The sequence below is a fragment of the Adiantum capillus-veneris genome, chromosome 15 (genome assembly GCF_014529385.1).
Source record: "Adiantum capillus-veneris isolate H3 chromosome 15, ASM1452938v2, whole genome shotgun sequence".
Classification (NCBI taxonomy): domain Eukaryota; kingdom Viridiplantae; phylum Streptophyta; class Polypodiopsida; order Polypodiales; family Pteridaceae; genus Adiantum; species Adiantum capillus-veneris.
In genome coordinates, this window is record NC_140945.1 from 127,937,323 (window position 1) to 127,965,002 (window position 27,680).

At 42.2% G+C, this 27,680-nt stretch overlaps 1 pseudogene; it reads right to left on the reverse strand.

The window, feature by feature from the left end:
• Positions 1 to 12,693: 12,693 nt before the first annotated feature.
• LOC147441470 (uncharacterized) lies at positions 12,694 to 27,680 on the reverse strand (annotated as a pseudogene).

The window sequence follows — 27,680 nt, forward strand, 5'->3', positions numbered from 1 at the left end:
GTAGACTTTCTAGGGGTTTCTATGGGCTTTTGCTTCTCTTCCAAAGCCTGCACCAAAAGTTCTAGAGTTATCACTCTCCCTACATCTTCTGGGTGAATTGGCTCGTATTCTCATCCATACTTATCAACAAAAAGATTATGGGTTCCAGTTACAAAATAATACAAAACCAAGTACAAGACTTTGTCTATGCTAAATTTATTCACATGGGGTTCCATGCACCAGTAGTAAGAGGTGACCCTTCCCTCCTTGTGCTTGTAAATCCCAATATTTTCCTGAATTGAAGCCATTCTCTCTACTCTCTTGTCATGAATGTAGAAGGCTCCAGAAAGAGTGAGTTCATGAGGTAATTCTCAAGTCTCCATCACCATCTTCCCATTTTCTATGTTGTCTCCATACTATTTGTATTTTTTTGGGTCTTTAACGATGAGATAGTGGTTTCCCTAGAAATCGCAAAACCTATCACCATCGTCGGCTACCATGATTACTGCCAATCCTCTCACTGTCTGTTCTTCAATACAGATGCATTATCATCCTTGAACATCAACATACACTGTTCTTCAATACAGATGCATTATCGTCCTTGAACATCAACATACATTAGGGTTCCATGGCCATTTGTTCCCTTTAGGAAGATTGCCGTGTATTTTGGTATGTTTAAGGGTTTTTGGGAGGTGCTACCCGCCATAGTCTTTTGTTGTTGGAAACCTCCAAGTTGTTGGTTAGCCATCCACTGATATGATCCTTCAGAAGAGGTATCAATATCACTACCCTCTTCTATGATTGGTGATAGCGAATCTATTCTTGCTTGGTTTACACTCTCTTTAGTCGACACTAAGCTAACCAGATCTCCTACCACTCTTAGGTCCCTTTGAAGACACCTACTAGATCTCAAATTCATCAAATCTTTCGCACACACAACTATCAATCCAAAACTCTTACCTTAGAAGTATGCTTTAATTGCTCTTTGCTCTGATCTACTTTCCAACCACTTTCTCAACTTGTAAAGTACTTTGCACTCCAAAATGATCATCAACTTGCAGGATCTCTGGTTTTGGCTATTTGTACAAAATTTTGACTCTGCAATTCTTTGCCAAGCTAGTGATTCTCACTTAAGTGCTCTACAGAATTTCCCGGTATAACTAGAGGGTTTATCTCAACCAAACATCTGTATATATATAAGGACTTGATTCCCTCTATACACTAGTCTGAAAGGATAGATGGGATCCTAGGGTCACAAGAAAGGCTCTTGGCTAGTTAAAATCTTAGTCTGGCCCCTATCTATGCCTGGAGACTGCATACGCGTATGATGTCTCTAAGCTTAGAATTTTCCCAAACTTCAAGTTTAGAATCTCCTTGATATGCTCTATTCACCCAAAGTTCTGCTTTGTGATTCTAACATCCCTTGGCAGATCTATCCCTCATCATTCTGTCTTAGTTGCTACTATCAACTTCTCTGGGAGGTTATCTAAGACAAAGATGCTCCAAATTACGTACTAGCTCAAGATGGGTGTCTGTGGTTGGATGGTCTAAACTCTATGAGCTTACACCAGATTTCCAACTTCCATAAGGACACCCCATATTCTACTTCAGTATCTATGAGCTTTTTAAGATACTCACGCGAGTTGGAAATCTAGCTCATGAAAAGCTCCACCAAGGCTTTCTTGCTTTTTTCTAGTAGCTTCAGAAGGCTGCAAACTAGTTAGATACAAGTGGTTGCAAAAGGACAACAATGTTGAAAATCAAGATGTTGTTCTTGGTTTCATTGAACCTCCTCAATGCACCAAGTATCGGTCCTATGGACAATTGGCCCGCGTATGGGAGCCAATGAAGAAAACATCAGTGTTCTTACGAAGATACTATCACTTGTGTTTTCGAGGACTAAAACGCTTCTCCAAGGGGGGATTAATGCATTATCATGCCAAGGGCAATGCCTAGAGGTCAAGGACCAGGCCCAAGAGGCTGACTGCAAGTGTGGATAGGGAATGAGGCCCAAGGGGCTATTTAATGGGAGGTTGGAAGGTTCATTCTCAAGGCAGTTCCACCAGGGGCCTTTCAGTCAAGGCCGCCCAAATGATGTTGGACACTACAAGAGGTTGTGTGCTCTTGTGACGCTGTTAGCGACGGAAATACATTGGGTTTTTATAACCCCCGGCGTCGCTAAAATCGTCGCTATGAGAGCGTCGCTATAGGCGTCGCTATATGCGTCGCTATAAGCATCACTATATAGCGACGCATATAGCGACGTTTACACAAAAGACTATAGCGACGCTACAGAGTCATAAATAGCGACGCTTATAGCGACGCCCGAGAGAATTTTTTTTGTGTGGTAGGGCATTGAATGCCCTGCCACCCATCAACCATATTTTACTTGATTCACTTTTTTAAAAAAGTGCAAAAGTAGATAATAGACCCAAAATAGTCACCCACAAGACGCATTGTTTGCAAAATTGACAATTGTACACATCATAAGCAAAATGAATTGATTGGAAAATGTAATAATGACAATTGTACAACATCGTAGCCATAAAGAATTGATTGGAAAAAGGAACTGCGGTGACAAATGTAATAATATACATGGTTCAAAAAGACGTATAAAATCCGTCTCATGATACATAAGCTATGAGAAACCCTAAACTAATGCTATCTAGCTACGGCTAAACTGACGTCGTCTAGTCAGACGTCTCATCGCGTCCAAGCGGCGTATCTGTCGGATTCTGCAAAAAAAGACAATAAGACAGCTTTCAGTAAGTATAAACATATAACGACATTTATAAAACAATACAAAAAATAAAAAAGAGTAAACCCTAATACTAACCATGCCGCCGCGAGAACTGAGAATGTCCATCAGGGCGTTTAAGCCCTTCCTGCCTACGTACTCGTGCTCGTACGGTGTGGGATCACGTCCTGTCATCGACCACTGTCAAAACATGCAAAGATTTCATTATGTTAGAACTAAAAAACTCATAAACCCTAAACTATCGAACATGCATAAAGAGCAATGTGAAAACACTTACAAAATCGGCCTCAAATGATGCCCATCCACCGCTCCCCAAGTGGTGCGAGCTCCCTGCCTCTACTCGCGCTCTCGGCTGCATCCTTTTGTTGCTTCCACTTGTCGGGATTCTCGCGCGCTGCTTTCTTCGCATTCTTCCAATCTTCTTTGGCCAGCCAATCTGGCCTGTTCCACCCATTCTTGATTGCTTTTTGCACTTTGGAACGCTTGTGTTTGCAGTATTCGCGCATTCGAATCTTCATCAGGTCTTCATTGAAGCGTTGATCCCGTGTTGGAACGCGAAACTCATCATGAAGTATGCTGATGACTCTGTTTTTTAAATCACTTAGTACTTCACTCCATTTGTTTAGTATGTAGTGTCTAAACAGCTGAGAGCAAAGACCACGCATGCGCGAGATCACCTTCTTGCCGTCATCATCCATGATGATGCCGCCGCTGATGTCGACGGAGTAAGGCAAGCCCTCTGGCCGGTGACGCGTGAACCTGGGTGTCCCGGCAGGGGTCTCTAGCGGCGTGTCGATGGGGGTACGGACGTCAGGTGTCTCCGCCGGCGTCTGGGCCCCGAAGCGAGGAGTGTCGAGTGGGGTGGCTCCTGGCGGAGTAGGTAGAGGTGTGTAGCTTCTAGGAGCAGTCAGCCGTGCAAAACCTGGCGTAGATGGCGATGCTGTGGCTGGTGTGGGGGCGGGCAAAGAAGGGGAGGGTAAAGAGCCTCGTCGAACACGAGGCAGTGTGGAGGCATCGGTGGCGGAATCCCCACAACAACCGCCACCGCCACCACTAGAGCACCGGTGTCTAGACGAGTGTGAAGCTCGTCTCGTCGACGCCGAAGCTTCGGAGCGCGCCGAATGCTCCAAAAGAGAGGGAGATGCGGATGGAGTAGGAACGCGCGATGATGCGCCAGAGCGATGACGCTCCACGTACCACTGTCTCTGCTGCGGTGACAAAGAAGAAAGAAACTCCTCATCATCCATACCTTCATTAAACACACGAATATTTAAACTTAATATTGAATGAATAGAGTAGACAATGACGCAAAGACCATTAAATACAATGACGTAATGACGCATATAAATACAATGACGCAATGAATCGAGTGATAGAAGAGGCAAGTCGAAAACTCAGAATTTTCAATCAAAAGATGTGAGCGCGAGTAGAAAAGAGCGTTATACACCATGGAAGGTACTTAGAGAGCCAGAGCTTTTACAACACGGAGCAAAATTGTTCAAATACAATATTTGTGGCTTTAACAGATCTCTCTCTCATCCTCGCATAACTCAGCATAACTTCCTATATCTATATAGAGCTCTCCGTTTAAACACATATCCTCTGTTTCATTTTGTAGCTCCTCTGCATGCACCCCATATAGAGTAGTAGCATCTTGATGCTCGTCTGGCACCACCGCAGCGGCTTCTGATTGAGCATCTTCTCTGATCTCCTCCATTGATGTCGTTGTGATTGGCACATGGTAGCCTTCATACGTCCTTGCACTACGAGGGGCTACCTCTATGACGTACCACCAGTTTGATGTAGACTTTGTAGGATGAAATATTACCTGCCAGAGCCACATAACTTACATGAGAGCTTTCAAGCACATAACTGGTAAAAGGGGGATGTTAACTATTTACATACTTACTTGTTCACAATGCTCGGGTAGTACGAAAGTGTCTCTTAGGTCAGTCCATTTCTTAGTAGAATCCACCTCAAGAAAACCAGACTCTCCTCTACGCACAGTAGCATTGCGACCCTCCATGAGACGCTGTTTGCGGCCAATATTGCTCCATACGATCCACATTTCTAAGGTCAACTCTGGCTCCCAAAGTATCTTTCTTACCGGTCAAATGGTCCCATAGTAGATTATCCACATTCTTGAATATGTGCATTGGATCGAGCAAGTGATTGATCATGAGTCGGGGCCAGTATGGTAACTCGTACCATAGAGATAGTCTCTTCATCCCTCGAGGCAATCCGTCATCGCACATCTCCTTCTGCTCTAACCATGCTTGTGCAGACATCCTTGGTGGCTCTCTTCCCAAAAAGCTGTCGCGTAACACATGATTCTCTGGAAGATACGCTTGATGACCTTCGTAGATTTGCTTCTTCAGTGAGGGTGCCCTACGTGCATTCAGTCTAGGTCCACATGTGACACATGCTCTGTATCCGCTTGTTTGAAGCCCTGCATGTATACACATGATAATAGATCAACTATGGGAAAAAACAAGATTTACAGTGTCTGAGTGAGGAGTGTCAATAGATCACCTGAGTATTCTGTTAGCTCGGGATAGTCATGCATGGTCCACATTAGAATACCTCTGATCAAAGCATTCCGTCGTCCTGTGTGTCGGCTCATATCCACCACCTCTATGCCAATCCACAATTGTTGTAGCTCTTCCAATAGTGGACGAAGATACACATCCATATTCCCCACTTTATATCGCCCTGGCACAATCAAGCTTAGCCATAGGTGCCCCTTCTTCGTAGTCAACCACGGGGGAATGTTGTAGTTGACGATGACAACGGGTCATACACTGTAAGATGTTGATCTTTGACCAAATGGATTTACGCCATCCATAGCCAGGCCTAAGCGCAAATTTCGAGCTTCCCTGGCAGAATCCGACCATGTTCCATCTATATGTTTCCACGCTACGCAATCTGCAGGAATTCGTAGCACACCATCCGAAGATTTATTCTCCTCATGCCATGATGCTAGGGCGGCCATGGACTTACATTCGAAGAAATGCTTGATGCGAGGAAGCAGAGGGAAATGTCGCAAAACCTTTTGTGGAATTTTTGTCCCGTGGAGATCTACTCGATATCTTTCGGAATCACATTTCGGACACTTCTCCATGTCTATGTATTCCCCTCTGAAAAGAATGCAGTCATTAGGACAAGCGTGGATAGAATTGTAATCCATCCCCAAGTTTCGCAAAATCTTTCTTGCTTCATCTCGGGAATCTGGCATCACATTGTCAGCTGGTAGTATGTGCTCTTTCAACAATCTACACAACATAAAAATATGATACAGTCGTGTAAAAATCTATCAGATCATTATACATTTAGAGTTCTATTAAAGTAAACTAATTGTAATAGATCACCTGAAAAGCGTTGTGACGCTAGTGTCACTCCATCCAAACTTTGCCTGCATGTTGAGAAGAACTAGGAGTGCTTTCAATCTAGACATACGTGCTCCATTATACAATGGCGTATCGGCTTCACTTTTCATATCATCATAGATAAGCCTTTCTGAATCCATGATCGTCTCGATCATTTCATCAATCTCGGGCTCAAACATTGCCTCGTTGGGAATGTGCTCTGCATGATCATCCCCCGAGCTATCAGAGGCTACATCTTGTGGCCTCACATATGCTGCTTGACCAAAGCGCCTGCGAACACGTCTATTGGGTTGCAAGATTGCTGCTTGTTGGCTAGCGTCAGAGTCCGACGAGTTATAATTGGCAACAACTCGATCTATAATAGATGGATCGAACTCGCCAAATTCGCAAACGTGTTGCAAAGAAACACGTCTTGTCCGTCGCACAGCATGCTTGCATTGATTACAAGGACATAAGACCCTAGTTGAGAGATAGGTGTTTCGGTTGGACGGTCCCACATCCTCGTCGCTACTCATAATGAGGATAAAAAACTTATAACCTGGACAACAAATTTAATATTCTATTGGCATTCTTCGTCTTATCTCTCTCTCTCTCTCTCTCTCTCTCTCTCTCTCTCTCTCTCTCTTTACCTCACATTCTCTAGTCATGTCCAATCCCCGCACACCTCGGTCTAGAGGTGCACGGAGATCAGAACCACCGGGTTATAATCTCGTCTTTATTGGTCAATACCTATATTTGTGGGTACAAGAAATCTACACACCCACGTCTACATGATACTGCATGTAGTGGACAAAACCCCTTTGCCTCTTCTCTAGCTGTAGCACTTCACTTCATCTTAACATCTTTTCACAGTAGATCTTTTCACTGTTCGTCTAACTCTAAACCCTAAACCGTAAGTAATTCTTGCGTGGACTCGATCTAACGTAAATAAGCGTAAATCCAAATAAACGTAAATCTAACTAAAAATAAAGCTAAATCTAATTTAACGTAAGTCTAATGACTAGAGGTTGTCTAGATGGTCATTGTGTCGGGGATGTAGTGACTCTTGCCGCCCTGAAGATCTACCTTCTTCCCTATCTTCTGAAGACATTTCACCAGTACTTTTGGATCGACGGAGCCCACCATGAGTGAAGGCAGCAATACCCTATATTCCATTGAGGGCTTTCTTCACCCGCTTCATGCAGGCATCGCAGTCTATGGAGACCTAAATCTAATCTAATATAACGTAAATCTAAATCTAGCTTAAATAAACGTAAATCTAGTTAAAAATAAACCTAAATCTAATTTAATGTAAGTCTACATATAACGTAATCTTTAACGTCTTTTAAGATAGTTTCCTACGACGTTATAACTCTCTTCTTCTTGTGTGTGTGCGCGTGTGTGGATGTGTGGGCCAATAAAAAGAGATAAATGGTATAACCTTTCTATCACCCATGCCAAGTATGATAGATTGATTATGCCATTTCCCTGTTGAATAATAGGTCTTGAGTTCAACTCCTCGTCGGCTAGATCTTTAGGTCTTTTAATTTTAATTAGTTTCTTACGACGTTAAATTAGTTTCTCTCTCTTTCTTTCTCAATGTGTGTGCATTTTTTTGGATCGTATGCATGTTTTCTCTCTCTTTTCCTCTCTCAATGTGTGCGTTTTTTGTTTATGCATGTTCTCTCTCTCTTTTCCTCTCTCAATGCGTGCGTTTTTTGTTTATGCATGCTCTCTCTCTCTTTTTCTCTCTCAATGTGTGTGTGCATTCTTTGTTTATGTATGTGTGTGTGCGTTTTTGTTTTTGTTTGTACTCTCTCTCTCTCTCTCTCTCTCTCTCTCTCTCTCTCTCTCAAAAACACTATGTGTGTGTGTATGTGTGTGTGTGTGAGAGAGAGAGAGGGAGAGAGAAAGAGGGGAAGGGAACATGAGAATGAGGAGAGGGAAGGAGCATACCTGGCTCTCCTTCCTCTCCTCGTGTGTGTGTGTGTGTGTGTGTGTGTGTGGAGAAGAAAAAGAGAGAGAGAGAGAGAGAGAGAGAGAGAGAGAGTGAGGGAGAGCGTTACCTGCTCCTTGCTTGAGGGCGCCGAAAAACTCAGATCTGAGATCTGAGTTTTTGGGCGCGCTCGGTTATTTTTTTACCCCAGCCGGCGTCGCTATGAGCGTCGCTATAAGCGTCGCTATGAGCGTCGCAAATTTACAAAGAAATTTGCGACGCTCATAGCGACGCTCATAGCGACACCGGGAATTTTTTTCAGGAGCGTCGCTATGTGAGCGTCGCTAATATGAAGAGCCTCTTGTAGTGGGATGGCTATGAAAATTTTTACGGATGGGAGTGTGCACTATTTTTCCACCCATGCAAAGTTGCACATTCATCCGATATGGTATGGGCGGTCAAGTCCCATACTATGCGCTAAAATGGGTTGTATGAGCCATATATCCCATTTTAGCACATAGTATGGGCTTTAACTGCCCATATCATATCGGATAATTGTGTAACATTACAGGGGTGAACTAATGGTTCTCACCCCCACCCGTGGAAAGTCTTGTGGCTGGTTTGGGCGGTCTTGAACCATACTATGTGCTAAAATGAACCGTATGTCTCATATGGCCCATTTTAGCACATATTATGGGGCTTGGTAGCCCATACCATATCGGATGGCTATGAGACATTCTAGGGATGGGATAATAGAGCTCACCCCCACCCATGCAAAGTCTTATGGAAAACCAATATGGTTTGGGTGGTCTCGAAACATACTATGCGCAAGAATGGGTCATATGGTTCATACGATTCATTTTAGCCCATAGTATAGGCTTTGACCACCCAAACCATATCGAATAGCTATGAGACTTTTCACAACTGAGAAAATATTACTTAACCCAGCCCTTGCAAAGTCTTAAGTCCATCCAATACGGTTTGAGAGGTCTCGACCCATACTATGTGCTAAAATTTGTTGTATGAGCCATATATCTCATTTTAGTACATAGTATGGGCCTTGACTGCCCATACCATATCAGATGGCTGGGAAAATTTGTAAGGGTGAAAAAAATATACTCTTTCCCACTTTTGCAAAGTCTTGTGGCCATCCAATATAGTTTGGGCAGTCCCGACCCATACTATGCGCTAAAATGGATTGTATGGCTCAAAAGTCCCATTTTAGCGCATAATATGGGTATTGACCGCCCATACCATATTAGATGGTTGTGTAACATTGTAGGGGTGAATTTATGGTGATCATCCCTATCCTTGAAAAGTCTTGTGGCCATCCTATACGAGATTATGTGCTAAAATGGACCATATGTTTCATACGGCCCATTTTAGCACATATTATGGGTCCTAATCGTCCATACCATATCATATGGATATGAAACTTTACAGGGATGAAATAGTAGTTCTCTTCATCACCCATGAAAATTCTTGTGGCCATCCAATTTGGTTTTGGTGGTCTCAAACCATAGTATGCGCTAGAATGGGTTGTATGGCTCATACGATCCTTTTTTGCGCACAGTATGGGCTTTGACTTCCCAAACCATATCGAATAGCTATGACACTTTACACAAGTAAGGAAATAGTACTTAACCCTACCCATACAAAGTCTTATGGCCATCCAATATGGTTTCAGAGGTCTCGACCTATACTATGTGCTAAAATTTATTGTGTGAGCCATATGTCTCATTTTAGCACATAGTATGGGCATTGATTGCCCATACCATATCGGATGGCTAGAAAAATTTGCAAGGGTGGAAACTTTTGACTCTCCTCCACTCGTGTAAAGTCTTGTGGTCATCCAATATAGTTTGGGCAATCCCAACCTATACTATGAGCTAAAATGAGTCGTATGGCTCATACATCTTATTTTAGCGCATAATATGGGGCTTGACCACCCATACCATATCAGATGATTGTGTAACATTGTAGGGATGAATTAATGGTAATCACCCCCATCCCTGCAAAGTCTTGTGGCCATCCCATATGTTTTGGCGGTCCCTAACCATACTATGTGCTAAAATGGACTATATGTCTCATACGGCCCATTTTAGAACATATTATGGGTCCTAATCGTCCATACCATATTGGATGGATATAAAACTTTTCAGGGATGGAATAATAGTGCTCATCTTCACCCATACAAAGTATTTTGACCATCTAATATGATTTTGGTGATCTCAAACCATACTATGCGCTAGAATGGGTCGTACGGCTCATACGGTCCATTTTAACACATAATATGGGCTTTGACCATGCAAACCATATCGAATAACTGTGAGATTTTTTCATGAGTGAGGAAATAGTACTCAACCCCATCCATAAAAAGTCTTATGGCCATCCAATATGGTTTGGGAGATCTCGATCCATACTATGTGTTAAAATTTGTTGTAAGAGCCATATGTCACATACTATGTTGTAAGAGCCATATGGTTTGGGAGGTCTCGACCCATACTATCTGCTAAATTGTTTGTAAAAGCCATATGTCCCATTTTAGCACATAGTATGGAACTTGAATTCCCATACCATACCGGATGGTTGGGAAAATTTTCATGGGTGGGGGTGATCACCATTTCACCACCCATGGAAATTTTGACAACCATCGGATATGATATGGGTGGTCAAGGCCCATACCAAGCGCTAAAATGGATTGTATGAGCCATATAGTCTATTTTAGCACATAGTATGGGTTGAAACCGTTCAAACCATATTGGATGGCTGTGAAAAATTTCATGGATGGGGGTGAGCACCGTTTCTCCACCGGTGCAAAATTGCACAATCATCCAAGTTTAGGGTTTATGGATTAAGGTTTAGGGTAGCCATACCGCCATTTAATGCATAGTATGGATGGGGACCGCCCAAACCATATTAAATGGATGTGAAGCACCATTCCCCCATCCGTCCAAATTTTCACAACCATCCGAGGTTTAGGGTTTAGGGTAGCCATACCGCCATTTAATGCATAGTATGGATGGGGACCGCCCAAACCATATTAAATGGATGTGAAGCACCATTCCCCCATCCGTCCAAATTTTCACAACCATCCGAGTTTGGGATTCATGGGTTAGGATTTAAGGTTAGGGTTTGGGGTATAGGGTTTAGGATTTATGGTTCAAGGTTTAAGGTTTACGGTTTAAGATTTATGGTTTAGGGTTTTGGGTTTATGGATTAGGGTTTAGGGTTCAGGGTTTAGGGTTTGTGGTTCAAGGTTTAAGATTTATGGTTTAGGGTTTAGAGTTTAGGGTATATGGTTAGAGTTTAGAAATAAGGATTTAGGTTGAGAGTTTAAGGTTAAAGGTATTGGGTTTATGGTTTAGGGATTACGGTTCTGGGTTCAAGGTTTAGGGTTTAGAACGCATAGTATGGATCGAGACCGATGAAACCATATTGGATGGCGATGAGACTTTGCACCGGTGAGGGTGAACGCCATTTCCCCACCCGTGCAAAGTTTCATAGTCACTTGATATGGATTGGGTGATCAAGGTCCATACTATGCGCTAAAATGGACCATATGGTTCATACAACCTATTCTAACGCATAGTATGAGTCTTGATCACCCAAACTATATTGGATGGCCACGAGAGTTTGCATGGGTGGGGGTGAGCACCATTATCACACCCCTGAAAATTTTCACAACCATTCAAATTGGTATGGGCGTTCAAGGCCCATACTATGTGCTAAAATGGGTCGTATGAGCCATACGATCTGTTTTAGTGCATACTATGGTTCGAGATTGCCCAAACCATATTGGATGACCACAAGACTTTTCACGGGCGGAGGTGGGAACCATTATCTAACCCCTACAAGGTTGCACAACCATCCGATATGGTATGAGTGGTCAAGGCTCATATTATGTGCTAAAATGGGTCGTATGGGCCATGTGGCTCATTTTAGCATATAGTATGCTTCTGGACTGCACAAACTATATTGGATGAGTAAAAAAATTTCTACGGGTGTGGATGAGTGCTATTCCTCTATCCATGCTTTTTCATAGCCATCTAATATGGTATAGGCAGTCAAGGCCCTTACTATGCGCTAAAATGGGCTGTATGAGACATATAGCCCATTTTAGTGCATAGTATGGGTCAGGACTGCCCAAACCATATTGGATGGTGTTGAAACATTTCATGGATGGGATTGAGCAAAAATTACCCATGCGTGCAAGGTTGCACATCCATTGAGTATGGTATAGGCTATCAAGGCCCAAACTATGCGTTAAAATGGGATGGCTCATACGACCCTTTTTAGGGCATAGTATGAGTCGAGAAAACCCAAACCATATTGGATGGCCGGGAGACTTTGCACGTGTGATAATGAGAACCATTTACCCATACCTACAAAGTTTGGCATGGATCAAATATGGTTTGGGCAATCAAGGCCCATACTATGTGCTAAAATAGTTCGTATGTCTCATATGGCCAATTTTAGCGTATATTATGTATCAGAACCTCCCAAACAATATCGGATGGACACAAAAAGTTTCACTGGTGGAGGTGAGTGCTATTTTTCAACCCATGCAAAGTTGCATAGCCATCTAAACTACTATGGCTGGTCAAGGCCCAGACTATGTGGTAAAATGGATCGTATGGTTTGTACAGTCCATTTTAGCGTACAGTATGGTTCTGAACCACCCAAACCATATCAGATGGCCACGTGACTTTACACGGGTGGGGTTTTAACTCCATTTGTCCACCCCTAAAAAGTCTCGTGTCCATCCTTCTAGTTATAACACAGGTGGCCCCCTCGACGCTACCGGCCCTATCATTGTGTCATCGGCATGGCGTTCTTCGCTTCGTTCTTCATGCACCAGTCGACCCTCGTTGACACACCCATCATGTTGGCTCACCGAGATTTTCCCATGCCATCCCATTGTCGCATCTGTTCACAGCCTGCCGTTGGCCTCGTCGATGCTATCGGCCCCATCACGATGAAGTCGATGGTGGCATCTTTCGCTCCGTCCTTCACGCACTCTTTAATCCTCACGTGGCTCACACGTCGATCCAGGCAGCCCAATCATCCTTCACATGCATGGCTTGTCGGCTCCATCGATGCTACTGGCCTCGATCGGCTCCATCACAATGTAGTCGATGGTGGGGTCGTTCACTTGGTGCTTTAAGCACATGTTCATCTATCCACCCCTGTCGGTCCGATTCATCCCGTCATCAAAGACTTGCACGGATGAGCCCTTGATTGTCCTCCCTTGAAGTAGTCGGCCCCACCGGTGCACCCGACCTCGATCGGCTCTGTCACATTGTCATCAACAATGACGTCATCTACTTCGTGCTTCACGTACTTGTCAGCCCTTGCGTGTTGGGGTATAAAGCCCAATGTGGTGGCCCAGGTAAGTGGGCAGGCCGCCAGGTATGTACACATATTCTTTTGTAAAAACCTAATAAGAACTCACTATGCTCTACACATTACAGTAGAGAGAGTTCACCATATCTTCGTGCTCTTCTTCTCGCACTCTCTCTCGCGTCGCACTTCCGCTCGTACTCCTTCAACTGGTATCAGACCCTCAACAAAGGCTGCAGTAAATCTGACAGTACATAGACTTCCCACAAAGTCATACATCCACAAATTTCCCACTGTATGTTGTAACCGCTGCGGCGGTTGTTTGCTGCGTGACTCACAGCCAGCAAACCCTCAACAGACATACATCATCTTTGACAATACATCCCATGTGGAAGTACCTGCAATGTTAGGATGAAATCTGGAATATCAAGCAGCAAACACAAGCTACCTGATGAACTAGTGGATGTCGCCTACAGTCTGTGTGTAGATGCGCCCGTGTCGTATGTGACACGCCTCCAAGAACTGTGAGCCATCCTTCGATGTGTAGACAGCCACAAATCAACACTCTGGGAGTGTCGATATCCTCAGCACCTGCAGTCGTAGGCTGAAAACCCCAAATTTGCAGAGTCGGATCTGCACCCGCTAAGACCACGTAGTCGAAAATGGCCTGCGTAGAACTTTGTTGAAGCCGAACGGTGACTGAGATGACCTCAGAATGAAATTCTGAGCACACCGTGACCTTCGGGCTCACCCACGAGATTTGGGGCCGTGTCTTCGCCTGTCGAATTTCACTCCAATCTGAGCTGGGGGATTCTCGAATGTTGAGATCCTTTCGGTGATACAGGTCTTGGAGCGATCCCTTGAGCACCCTTAGATAGGCAGCTAGGATGTATTGACTGTGAGTTAGACAGTTGGGATTGCATCTTTGCTTTACTGCCGTTGAGGCATTGTCACAGTCTATGCTTACAGGACAGTGATAGGACAGTGAGAGACAGTACAGGTGCAGGACAGGTTTACCCGCAGCTTACAGTGTCAGAGAGATAGTGTTTTTTGAGCTGTTTTTTGGTCTGTTTTTTGAGTACACCAGAGCCATTTTACAAAGGAGACTCTGCCAAAATTTATGCAGAATCTGAAGCTTTCTTGGTTCATTTGACAGGTTGATATTGGTTCAGAGGTCAGTTTACAGGGGAAACTCTGCCGAATTTTTCCTAGGAAAGTAAACCACTGTGAAGCGTAGCTATGGCTGGATCATAGGACACTGCTCTTTACAATATCAAGAAGCTGGATGGAACCAATTTCCCATTGTGGAAGAAGTAGATTTGGCACGTGTTGGTACAAAAGAAGCAGATAAAACCTATAAAGCTCCAAGGGGATAAAACCAGAAGATATGGACGAAGATGAATGGAACGAAATGGATGAATTGGCACTTTCTACCATTATGCTGACTTTGGCAGAAAGCGTTTACTTCAATGTAGCAGACGAGATGTCGGCTTATCAAGCATGGTTAAAGCTCAGTGATCTTTATGAGAAGCAGAGTGCAACTTCACAGGTATATTGGCTTAAGAAGCTTGTTGACTTGAAGATGAAAGAAGGGACACCTATGTCCAATCATTTGAATGAATTCAACACAATCTATAGTCAGTTGTCAGCTCAAGGTGTCAAGTTTGATGAACCTGTTAGAGCTATGTTCCTGTTGATCACATTGCCGGAAAGTTGGGACACTTTTTGCACAACTTTGAGTAATTCTGCACCTCCAGATGGTTTGAACATAGCAGGTGTAGAAGGAAGTCTGCTTACTGAAGAAACCAATAGAAAGACAATGGACAAAGGCAAAGGAACAGCCTTAGTTGTCAGGGGAAGTACCAAAGAAAAGTACAAAGGTGGAAAGAGGAATCAGTCTCGTAGCAAGTCCCGCAGTGCTAAAGGCAAGAGTGACATAGAATGCTACCATTGTGGCAAGAAGGGTCACATGAAAAGAGACTGCAGAGAATGGAAAGCAGAAAAGGGCAAAGAGAAAGCTGAAGACCATGGTGAGAAGAACAAGTCCTCAGTGAAGATTCAAGAAATAAATGTGACAAACACTGTTGCAGAGGATGACAGTCTAGTGTCAGGAGACATCTACTTCTTGAAGAATACAATGGACTCAGCTCTTCTTACAGCATCTGATGGAAATGGACTGAGTGACTGGATTATAGACTCAGGGGCATCACTTCATGTGTCTCCAAACAAGGAGTGGTTTACCTCTTATGTGACCACTAAAGATCATGTTCGGCTAGGCAATGGGCAGACATGTGAGATCTTAGGTGTTGGAGATGTTCAATTGAAGTTTCAGAATGTCTCTTCTTTCACGTTGAAGAATGTGAGACATGTTCCCGCAATTACAAAGAGCTTGATCAGCACAGGTTTACTTGATGATGCTGGCTACGTCACCACTTTTGGACAGAACATGTGGAAGATATCCAAGGGTTCTATGACAGTAGCACATGGAGTAAAGTCTGGAGGACTTTACATGATTTATGTATCAAATGTCTCTAAAAATGTAATCAATGTAACCGAGCAGCCGAACGTTTCTTTGTGGCATAGCCGGTTAGGACATATGTCCAAGAAGGGAATGGAAATCTTGTCTCATTCTAGTTATTTGCCTGGATTTTCATTTAATGGTTTTGAATTCTGTGAACATTGTCTGTATGGTAAGCAAACACAGCAGCCACATAAGCATAGAAGCAGTAGAAGAGATACACAGTTGGCACTTGTTCATAGTGATTTGTGTGGACCTATGCCTAACCTATCTCTAGGGGGAGCTTCTTACTTTATGACATTTATAGATGATTACTCGAGGAAAGTATGGGTTTACTTTCTCAAGCACAAGAATGAAGCGTTTAGTGTTTTCAAAACGTTTGTGACACTTGTGGAGAATCAGAGTGGCAAGAAGCTTAAATGCTTACGCACTGACAATGGTGGAGAGTATGTTTCAAAGGCCTTTCAGGACTTTTGTGAGTCAAAAGGTATAAAACGTGAACTTACTGCTCCTTACAATCCTCCTCAAAATGGTGTTGCTGAGAGGATGAATAGGACCATACAAGAGAAGGTCAGAAGTATGTTGTCTAATGCACAGCTGCCAAATGGGTTTTGGGCTGAAGCTGTATCAACAACTGTTCATCTTGTAAATAGATCTCCTAGCAAGGTTTTGCAGAAGGATTCAGTACCAGAGATGGTATGGTCAGGCAAAATGCCCTCATACAAGCATCTCAGAGTCTTTGGCTGTGAGGCATATACTCACGTTCCAAAGGAATTTAGGAACAAACTTGAGCCAAAGAGTAGAAAGTGCATCTTTCTAGGCTATGGTAATTCTGGTGAGATGGGGTACAGACTTTGGGATCCCGAATCTAGAAAGGTTGTCCGCAGCAATGATGTTCACTTTAATGAATCCAAATATCATTCTAAACCAGAGAGGGTTGAGGAGATTAGAAGAGTTGTCTTCCAAGAAGATGGACCTGCACGTGCAAGACAAAATGTCAAGGCTCAAGAGGAGCAAGGACAGGATAGAGTGGAACCACAAGTTGTGGCTGAGCTTGAGCCACCTATTGTGCGTAGATCTGGACGTGTCACGCGACCTCTTGATAGGTTTGTTCCATCTATGAACTATGTCATGTTGACTGATTGCAATTAGCCTTCATATTACAAGGAAGCAGTGCAAATGAAGGACTCCAGGAATTGGCAATTGGCCATGCAGTCAGAGATGACAGCTCTGCATAAAAACCATACATGGAAGCTAGTTAAATTACCACGGGGCAAAAAGGCTCTACCTTGTAAATGGGTTTACAGGTATAAGATCACCGCTCATGATAGTCAGCCAAAGTACAAAGCAAGGCTTGTTGCCAAGGGCTTTAAGCAAGAACAAGGCATTGACTTTGATGAAGTCTTCTATCCGGTGGTCAAGATGACTACATTGAGATGCTTTCTTGCATTGGTTGCCATATTAGATTTGGTGTTGCACCAAATGGATGTCAAGACAGCGTTCTTGCATAGTGATTTAGATGTGGAAATTTACATGCAGCAGCCAGAAGTGTTTGTTGAGAAAGGCAAGGAAGATTGGGTATGCCAGTTGTTAAAGAGTCTTTATGGCTTAAAACAATCACCGAGGGCATGGTACCATAAATTCCACAAGTTTATGATTTCTCAAGGCTACAAACGTAGTGAGTTTGATTACTGTCTATATACAAAGAAGGCTAAGGATGGAAGTTGGCTGATCCTTATTTTGTATGTGGATGACATGTTGATTGCTGCAAAGCACTTGGAAGAAATTTCAGCTTTGAAGTCAAAGATGGCAAAATCGTTTGACATGAAAGACATGGGTGAGGCAAGTCATATACTTGGTATGCGCATTGAGAGAGACAGATCAAAGAAGTTGATTTGGTTATCTCAAACAGAGTATATTGACAAGGTTTTGCAACGTTTCAATATGGAGAAGGGAAAGGCACTGAGTGTTCCATTGCCACCATATGTGAAACTTAGCAAACAAGATTGTCCTGTGTCTGAGGAAGAACGGGCTGAAATGGATAAGATTCCATATGCGTCTGCAGTGGGTAGTTTGATTTATGCAATGATTTCTACTCACCCAGACATTGCATTTGCAGTGGGAGTAGTAAGTCGATACATGTCAAACCCAGGCAAGAAACATTGGGAGGCAGTGAAAGGAATATATGAGATACCTGAAAGCTACAAAGAGTATGCGTATATGCTATGGGAGTCAGGAGCTAAGTGTAAAGGGTTTTATAGACTCAGATTATGCAGGTGACTTAGACAACCGAAGGTCTACGTCAGGGTATGTCTTTACATTGGCTGGTGGAGCAGTATCATGGCGTTCTAGATTACAAGATTGTGTTACTCAGTCTACTATAGAGGCTGAATATGTTGCAGCATCAGAGGCATGCAAAGAATCAATTTGGCTTAATCGACTAGTAACAGATTTGGGAATCAAAGAAGAGATGCCTGTGTTATATTGTGATAGTCAAAGTGCTATACAATTGGCTCGCAATCCAGTTTATCACTCAAAGACAAAGCATGTGGATGTGAAGTATCATTTCATCAGGGAAATGCTCGAGGATAAGCAACTTCAGCTTGTCAAAGTTAACACCACAGAAAATCCTGCTGATCTACTTACAAAAGGACTTCCCTCAGAGAGCTTTGCGCATTTTCGCAAGCAGTTAGGTGTAGGGTAGTACATCACTTCTCTACATCTCTTGTATATTAGCTTGTAGAGTAGCTTCTCTCACACTTAAAGTACCACATTGGACTTTAAGTGGGAGGTTGTTGGGGTATAAAGCCCAATGTGGTCGCCCAGGTAAGTGGGCGGGCCGCGAGGTATGTACACATATTCTTTTGTAAAAACCTAATAAGAACTCACTATGCTCTACACATTACAGTAGAGCGAGTTCACCATATCGTCGTGCTCTTCTTCTCGCACTCTCTCTTGCATCGCACTTCCGCTCGTACTCCTTCATTGCGGACATACTCTGAGTGTCAGCCCAACTGTCGGTCCACACCGTTCCATCAACACGTCCATGCCCTTGGTTATCCTCCATCCTTAATTTCTAAGGTAGATCTTTAAAAAATGAACGGTTGAAGTTTTTTTTTTTTGCATGGTCGCATTCCTTGGGTCATAATCTATCAAATGACCGTTGGATCTTGCAAAATAAACTCTACATCATAAGATATTTGGTGTTAAAAAATTAGGTTTTTGTAAATAGAAATTCTAACAAAGAAAAAATGAATATTAATTATACAAAGATCCAAAAAATTATCAATAAATCAAGTTAAATTGCTTGCCAAGTGAACATATCATGTGCAAGAGAGTAAGTAAAGAAGAAAATCCCATAAAAAGTTATAAGTATTTCTTCATCAAGGTCACACTGCTGTAACCAGGTGTGACAGGCTGAACCAGATTAGTCCTTGCACAATAAAATTACCATTTAGATGTGAAAAAATGAAGATCAGAGCTTTCCATTGTGTTTGCAACTATGTGCTTTGTGAAAAAATGAAGATCAGAGCTTTCCATTGTGTTTGCAACTATGTGCTTTGTGTGGCTACCAAATCTTGCCTCTTCAAAGTAAGTGCAAGCAAGTCGAATGTACGTAGGAATGGCAAAAAAGAGGTTGTTTCTTTGCTGTCTTGGTGGGGGCAACTGCTGAAAGTGGGTACACCTTATCATGCATACACCCTATTTCCATATCCATCAGCAAATAATCCCTTTAGTAATTTATTAATATTTCCCATGCTAATAAGTACTCCAATAATGCATGTATCCCAAAGACACTTTTTTCCCCTAATTTAGATCATCATCATTCTACTTCTCTTGTACATACTGTTAATAAATAAACAACAACCTTGCCATTATGCTACTACAACACACAAATGAGTCATCATCTCTTACATTAGAGACAAATTCAAACCAATGAAGATGCAACAACAGAATGAACCTCATCAATAAATTCAATGAAAAATGAAGACAATCAACCCATCAACAACCAATCAAAAACCTTCCATCACCTCCACGGACACTTCTCAACAGTGCCCTAGGACGGGCACTAAAATCAAACGTGGGGAATGTTAACTAAGTCTACGTCAGTTAACAAGTGTTTCTAAAGACCGAAGCCTTATGAATTCACATCAAAGATGAATATGAAGAAGCAGTGAAGATTGGAGAGACAAATTTTTTACATTTTCTCGAAATGGCCATGTATTGTTATTTCCCGATTTATTTAGCCATTGTGATAATTGTAATGTGTTACGGGCTCAATGAGAGTTCCAAGATGTTAAAAATAGGTCACTTAGTGTGCCTAGGTTGCAGATACAGTAAGTGTGGAGCCTCAAACGTCTTTGCCATGCAGACATTTCACATTTAAACCTTATGGCTAAGGTATAAAAGCCAGCTTTTATAAGGGTTTGTAAGTTGTAAATAATGAAAGTGAGCGTAGGCTACAATAAGTCTTGTGAGCTCTCTTATGTTTCAATGTTTCGTGTCTCCCTTGTGGTTGCATTGAAAATCCGAGTATACTAACGTGCTCGCAGGTGAAAGATCTCTCTTTCTACGTAAATCTCTCGCGATGAAGTTGTGTTTTTAGGCATGCCCGTCTATGAGCTATTTTCATTCCCTATGCACAATACACACATTTAAACTAGTTTTTGACCATAGGAATAGATAGAGCATGTCCTAAGAAAGCTATAGAGTGCTTCAGAGTCCGAAACTGACTGACCTAAAATGACATTTGAGCACATAAGAGTGTTGAGGATACTCTGCACATTCTAGGCAGGAAGTTTTGTCGCATTTGGAGCATTGTAACTACATGAAATCAACGTATTATGCTTTGATAAACATGAATATTTATCTTAGGTGCAATTTTTCCAGAGTGCCAGAAATGACTTTTGAGCACATAGGGATGTTGAGGATACTCTTCACATGCTAGGCATTAATTTTTGTTGCCATTGGAGCACCTTAGCTATACAAATTCATCGGATCAAGCTTGTAGTAAGGAAAGTGGCCTTTGATGTCTTACACGCACCTGAGATCGATCTAGGGGAGAGCACACTAGACTTGGGTTTTCCAAGAGATTAACTATCTCTTGTAGCCTCCATGCACTAGCTGGGTCAACTACATCCCACGGATTGACATTTCATGTCTGTGGTTCTCGATTTGCTGGCATCGATATGGAGAGGCTTGGCAGTCAGCCGACAATATTGCATAAATCGACAAATCGACAACAATTAGTCGTGCTACATAAATTGATGAATCTGCAATTGTGCTACCTAGACCGGCAAATCTTCACTCATATTGCTTAAACCTTTGAATCTATTGTTTATTAATGTGCTATTTCAATTGACTAATCTACACTCATGCTGCCTAAATTGGCAGATCTGTATGGATAGTTAGTGTTGTCTAAATCAAAAAATTTGCACTAAAATGAGCATTTACACACTGCCTAAATCAGCGATTATGTGTGCACATGACCAATAGAATAGGCAAGGCATAGGAGACAACACATATATTACCTGTTTGATACCAAAGTGAAATATGTTTGAATAGTGAAGTATGCAAAAGTTGTTCTTGACCATCCCATATCACGTGAGCTCATGTAAGTAGCTTTATAGCTTAACATTAATTCATGTCAATAGTAATTCCATTCAATACAAGTACCGTGATGATGATAGGATAGATCGATTTCATAGCTTATACAATTAATGAAAATAACTAAAAGAGCCATGTCTTTTAAAACAATGTTTTACGGTATTCTATGTTGTTGCAAGCTTGAGTGTAGCTTGTTAGGTATAATTGCAAAGAGAATAGCTTACAAGAGAAATGGACAAAATGAGAAGATTAAATGAGGTGGTTCATAAATTCATAGCAAGATCATTAAAAAATGGTTAGGATGTTATCATATCAATGTTGTAGAGACAAAAAAAAAAGTCGGTCCGTAATGAGTGATTGGTAAATTTGTGTTGCATAGGTGTTAGGGGTTAGATTGGTACTGGGTCAGTAAAATAAATAAATTTATACCTTGATGTTGAAAGAGGAGATAGTGGATAACCCGGGGCGTTATTAAAGTTGATAGCATGTGGTTATGTTGTGCTTTTGGAATGAGGAGAAGAAGGTTAGTCTGCTCGAGATGTCGGACACATATATAAAATTTACCTTCAGGAGCAATTAAATGGACAACAATACAGGGATTAATGGATAAATGTTGAAGGTTAGTCTATTGGAGATGTCGAATACATATATGAAATTTACCTTTAAGAGAAATTAAGTGGACAACAATAGAGGGATTAATGGGAATTTCAACAAATAGTAGAAAAAACTTAAAACAACTTATTGTGCTAATGTCTACACTATGCTAATATGTTTTACATGAGAGAGTGGAAGATTTAAGGGTAATTAAAAAAATGAGAATTTAATTTGTGGTTTTATATACATTAAAGAAACTATAGAAATTTCTTTATGGACATCATACCAATGGTTGAAAAAGGTGATGTTGGTGGATGATATGTGTTTGCATTCATGGATTTTTGCCTTTTCTTTTGTGTGGCTTTTGTGAGGTGGTCAGAGAATGGGGATTGATAATCCCATTGGTCCCTAATGCACATGTCCCAAAAGGCAAAGGACATCCATGGTTTATGATAGTTGTCATGCATGATGATATTCTGGTGAAGATAGTACACAAAATTTTCTAAATACATTTTGAAATAAGCCAGGGGGAACGGAATGAAAAGAATAATAGACATACTTTGAACATAATAACAGAAAAACAATCCCATTGTTGATTTAGAATAAGTACCCTAAGAGCTTGAGTGGTTTCTAATGTTGATGAATGCAGCAAATCAAAGGAGTTAATGTAGAGGATATTTTTGGCAATATGAATTTCTCTAGTATGAAGTTTTTATCTAATCTTTGGTGGGGGGTACCAAAGTTGGATACACCATGAAATTTAGGTTGACCTTTTGTAAACTTGTACCAAGCATGTAGGGTATTGCAAACATAGTAATCAATACTTTTACGACCATCGAAAGAATTACGAAACACCTCGACGCCCAACCAGACATCATTGTCTATTGCAAAGTCTTACAAGATGGAGATTTGAACATCTTATAATGCCATTATAAGTTGTGGGAGTGGAATTTTCCAAACGACGCTGTAAGGATAAAGAAAGATGGATAGGGAGAGATGTGATTATTGTAGCCAGTATGTAGACTCGCAAGTAACTGTGTCAGCGACGCCTGATCGCATTATGGTGAGCTTCTATTCGCTATACATGAGATGACATAAGGGGATTTTGGAACTCCTTTGATGATTTATGAAAGATGGGATATTGGCACGTCTCATTCAGTTTTTGTAGCTACCCAACACGGCTACCCATTTTTCCTCCTGACGTTGTTAAGCCCTCCCTTTTAGAATAGGTGCTCATTGCGTCCAAGGTTGTCGGAATGTGTTTATGAGGGCCTATGGGTGTGGCATGTAATGAGAGGATACTCGATGTGAGAATATGGAGAAAGGAGAGTGGAACAGTTGGACGAGACTCATCTTAAAAGACACAAGGGTAGGCCGTTAAAAAATGAGGGACTAGGGGTGAGAAGAGATAATGAGAATATTTATGACGTTTATTGGCATGAGTTGAGGATGTTAGATGAGGAGCATAATTATAAATGCAGGAGGGAGAGAAGTAGTGGAGGTGGGAGGAGGAGAATAAGCTGAGTTGTTGGATGAATAGGGGGGAATATAAGGTGTGATTGCAGGCTTAGGGATGAAGGGGATTGAAAAAAGAAAATAATCGATCAATTGTGAACGCAATTGACCATGCTTAACTAGGTGGTGGGCAAACTTGGCATGCAGTGGTGGCTTAAAAACTGCATGCAATGGGCAGCTATATTGTGTGGCAGTTAGCTTGCATGGCTACATCAAGCAGTCAACACCACACACACACACACACACACACACACACACACACACACACACAGAGAGAGAGAGATGGTCTATTGGTGGTTGGCTAGCAAGATAGGGCGACTTTGGATGGCGGTTGGTGAGAAAAAGGCAGTGTCAATGTGTGTGTGTGCGTGGGCATCATGAGAAAATAAGGGAAGAGATAGAGGGTTGGGTGGTGAGAAAACGGCAGTGTTGGTGTGTGTGTGTGTGTGTGGATGTGTGCATCATGAGCAATGAGTGAGAGAGATAGAGTCTCGGGTGGCAATTATGAGAGAGAGTCAAGAGAGAGTGCCAATGACCACATGGGGATCTATATACATAGTTCATGCAATTAGAGAGTGGTTTGGGATGATGAATGACTTGGGGTTGACTTTAGGCAAAAGATGCAAGGTTGTAGTGGACTGAGGTTATATGGGGCATGCATGCTGCGTGTGAGGGAATGGCTTCTGGAGTGTGTAGACATCATGGAGTGGGTGATGCAAGTAGTCTACATGTGGTGGAAAAGTAGGTTGAGTAGTTGTTGGCTACTGCATGATGGCTAGCATGAACTTTACCAGTTTGCATGGTGTGCCATGGCCATGATTTGCATCGCCAACTACATGGTTGGGAGTGGACCCCGTGGGGTTCTTGTAGTTAAGCACTTAATGGTTGACGCCAGTGAAAGTGTGGACGTCAGTTTACTTGTTCTTTTGACTACATCATGCAACCCAGTTGCTTACGTGGTCAATGGTTGCAATTATTGGATGTGAGTTGAGGGCGTGTGTCTATGGAGTGGGTATCGATTGGCTGTTGTCATTTTGTTGCCATTGTCCACGTCGAATGCCCATGTCACCTATTGAGGTCAACCATCGCACGTGGATGATGCTGCTACTAGCTCTATGACCTCGTACTATTGTTGTTGATCCAAAACTGTATCGGAGGCGACAATCACGTGTCGGCACACTGCCCAAGCTAAGTTGTGTTCATGAGTGTGGACGTTGTGCCACAGCCTGCCACATTGTGGCCTGTTCTCTAGCTACAATGAAATTTATTGAGGGTAGTTTCCCACAAGGACAAATCTCATGAATTTGATAGAGGTCTATTGGGAAATTCCAACATCAAAGGTTCTCTCTGATTCCACTCCTTTTACCATTATGTGCATTCAAATTCAAATGGCCAAAATTCAAATGCCCATTATGTGCATGCAAAGTTTGGCATTTGAAACAGCATTTGAATCCGCAACTCATCGGCAAAATTCTATCCACACTTGTCATACAAAGTGAGCTTATATAGCCCACAACACAAAATGCCAGATGCAACATTTTCATCACCAAAATTGGGATCATGAACTATACATTTGTCATCCACAAAGACCAAGTCTTTCAACTACAGGTACAAACATAACGTTCTCTTTTGTCCTTGATACATAAAGTGCATCGACAAGTATGAAAGAACTACAATTTGCCAACTCGCTTGACAAGATAAGAGGCATTGTTGGCACAAGTGATCATATACTTGTGAGAAATAGCCTCAAGAGAGGCAAACAAATCACGATGCAAAGTAATGTATTTGTGGCACCACTATCAAAGTACCAAACATGCGACTCTGCAACAATTGACATACATGCATCATGGACAGAAGGATCATAAGTACACTCTATACTAAATACCCCATAGAAGATTCTACAATAGCTACACTAGTAGTAGATCTAGCCTCTTTCTTCTTGCTTCTTTTGCCTTCAATTTAGGACATTTCTTTATCAAGTGATCATTAACCTTGCAATAAGGGCAATGCATCTTCTTTTCATTAGAATTCCTAGACAAGTTGCTGCTACCAATAGAAGCAATAGACGTAGATGATCTACTACTCATAGAAGAACCACCAGAAGTGACTCCATTGCTAATACCACCTCCTCCTTGAGTAGCAACAAAAGCCCATTCAACTACACATTGTTCTTTCTTGAAAGTGATTATTGGAATAGCAATGTGCATAATGCATCAAACTTGAACCTAAGGGTTTCCTGGGGTCATAAGTCTCCAAGTACTAGCAAACTTCTAGCAACCCATGGAGAACAGTCTACACAAGTGAACTTTGAGCAATAACTTCACCTGCAAAAATGAATTGCTCATTTTTGCACAGTGAACTTCAAGGAATAACTTCACCTTCAAGGATATCAACTCATTGATATCCTTGATACCAACATGAAAAGTGTCCATTGTAGTTAACACATATAATAGGCTCTATTTTTCCACTTAGCAAGGCTTCAACCTTCCATAAGCTCGCATATTAGCGAATCTACTCAAAGAATTGATCTCAAGCGTGTTAGGAATTGGATCATGCTAGCCATGGTGGATGAAAGAGAAACATAGCGTCAATGCGTGAGTGTGTGTGTAAGCAAGGTTATCACTCGTGAATTAGGTTCCAAGATACAATTAGCTTGGACTCATAAACACAATCTTGAGTATTGACTTAGCTTAGCACAAGCTCACCTTAGACAAGCATGTAGTGCAAAATAGAGTTGTGTTTATTCATTAATGAAATGAGCTTTAAGTAGCTCTACAGCCTTGCTCCACGGCATGTGGGATAAATCCACTCTCCTCTCCTTGACTCACGCTTTAGGACAAAGCTCACACTTTACAATCCTCCCCTTGAGGTTTGGACTATGACAAGATAATGAAGATGCAGAATCCACACAGGATGATAAGTTGGTATCCACACAGGACGATAATATCCGCACAGGCTAACAAAATCCACATAAGATGGTGATATCCACACAGGAAAATAAAATTCACAAAGGATGGTGATATCCACACAGGAAAAAGTCCTCCCCTACAAGTAGAGAGTCTGCATCTTCAAATGGGTCTTCATAAAAGACAATGTTGCTCTCTCCTTTTTCCTCTTCGTCTTCTACTATGTGAGCTGATCCTTTGTTAGGTCTCTTCCCTTCGTGACTTCTGCTACTGCTTTCAACTGCTTCATGGTCTGTGAGTTCGTATCCTCCCCTTGAACGAGTGCTTCTGTCCCCCTTTTTGTTGTGCAATTAGGCTTTATTCCATGCGTCATAATGACATGCAACAATATGCTAAAATATCTCATAAAAGGGTTTATGCAAAAAGTTAATGCTTTCTTTTCCATCTTGGTCATACTCTGAGAGCCCAAGCATGCGGTGTTTCTCATACACTTTGTCGCAAAATCTTCACACATGGAGAGGTTTTAGCAATTTGGAGACTCTCCAATGACAATGTCTATCCCCTTACAAAAGCACATAATGTCATCCATGTAGACAAATATAATTACATACATTGCAAGAAATTGTTGTGCTTGGCTTGCAAGATCAATGTGTATTTTGGAATTTCCCTTCAATGTGAAGCTCCTCTTCACTATCGTTGAAGCCCCTCTTCACAAGGAAAAACAAATGTATCTTTGATTGCTTGGATTTCTAGCCAAGCTGATATGGAGTGATTCTCGTTTGAGTTCTTAGTGCTGGATCGATGGTCACCTTTGAAGTCCGGTGTAGAGGCTTTGAAAATCTTTGAGGTTTGATGCCCTTGTGTGGCTTGGGAGGCTTCAAAGCCTTAGGATGTGAGACCATATCGACTAGCACTTTTGTGTGGTTAGGCTTCAAAGCCTTAGACTATGGGAAGGGGCTCTTATAGGGTCGGGCAGTCGGGTAGCTTCTCACGCAGGCAGGGCAAGCCAGGCACAAGCGAGCAGCAGGGCAGGTTATTGGGCAGGTGCGGGCAGTCCGGACAGCCAATCGAAATGGGCTTACGCGTTTGAGTACTCCCCAACGGGCAGCACCTCCGGGCAAGCGCGTGAATACTCCCCAGCGGACCCGCTCTCCCCCAT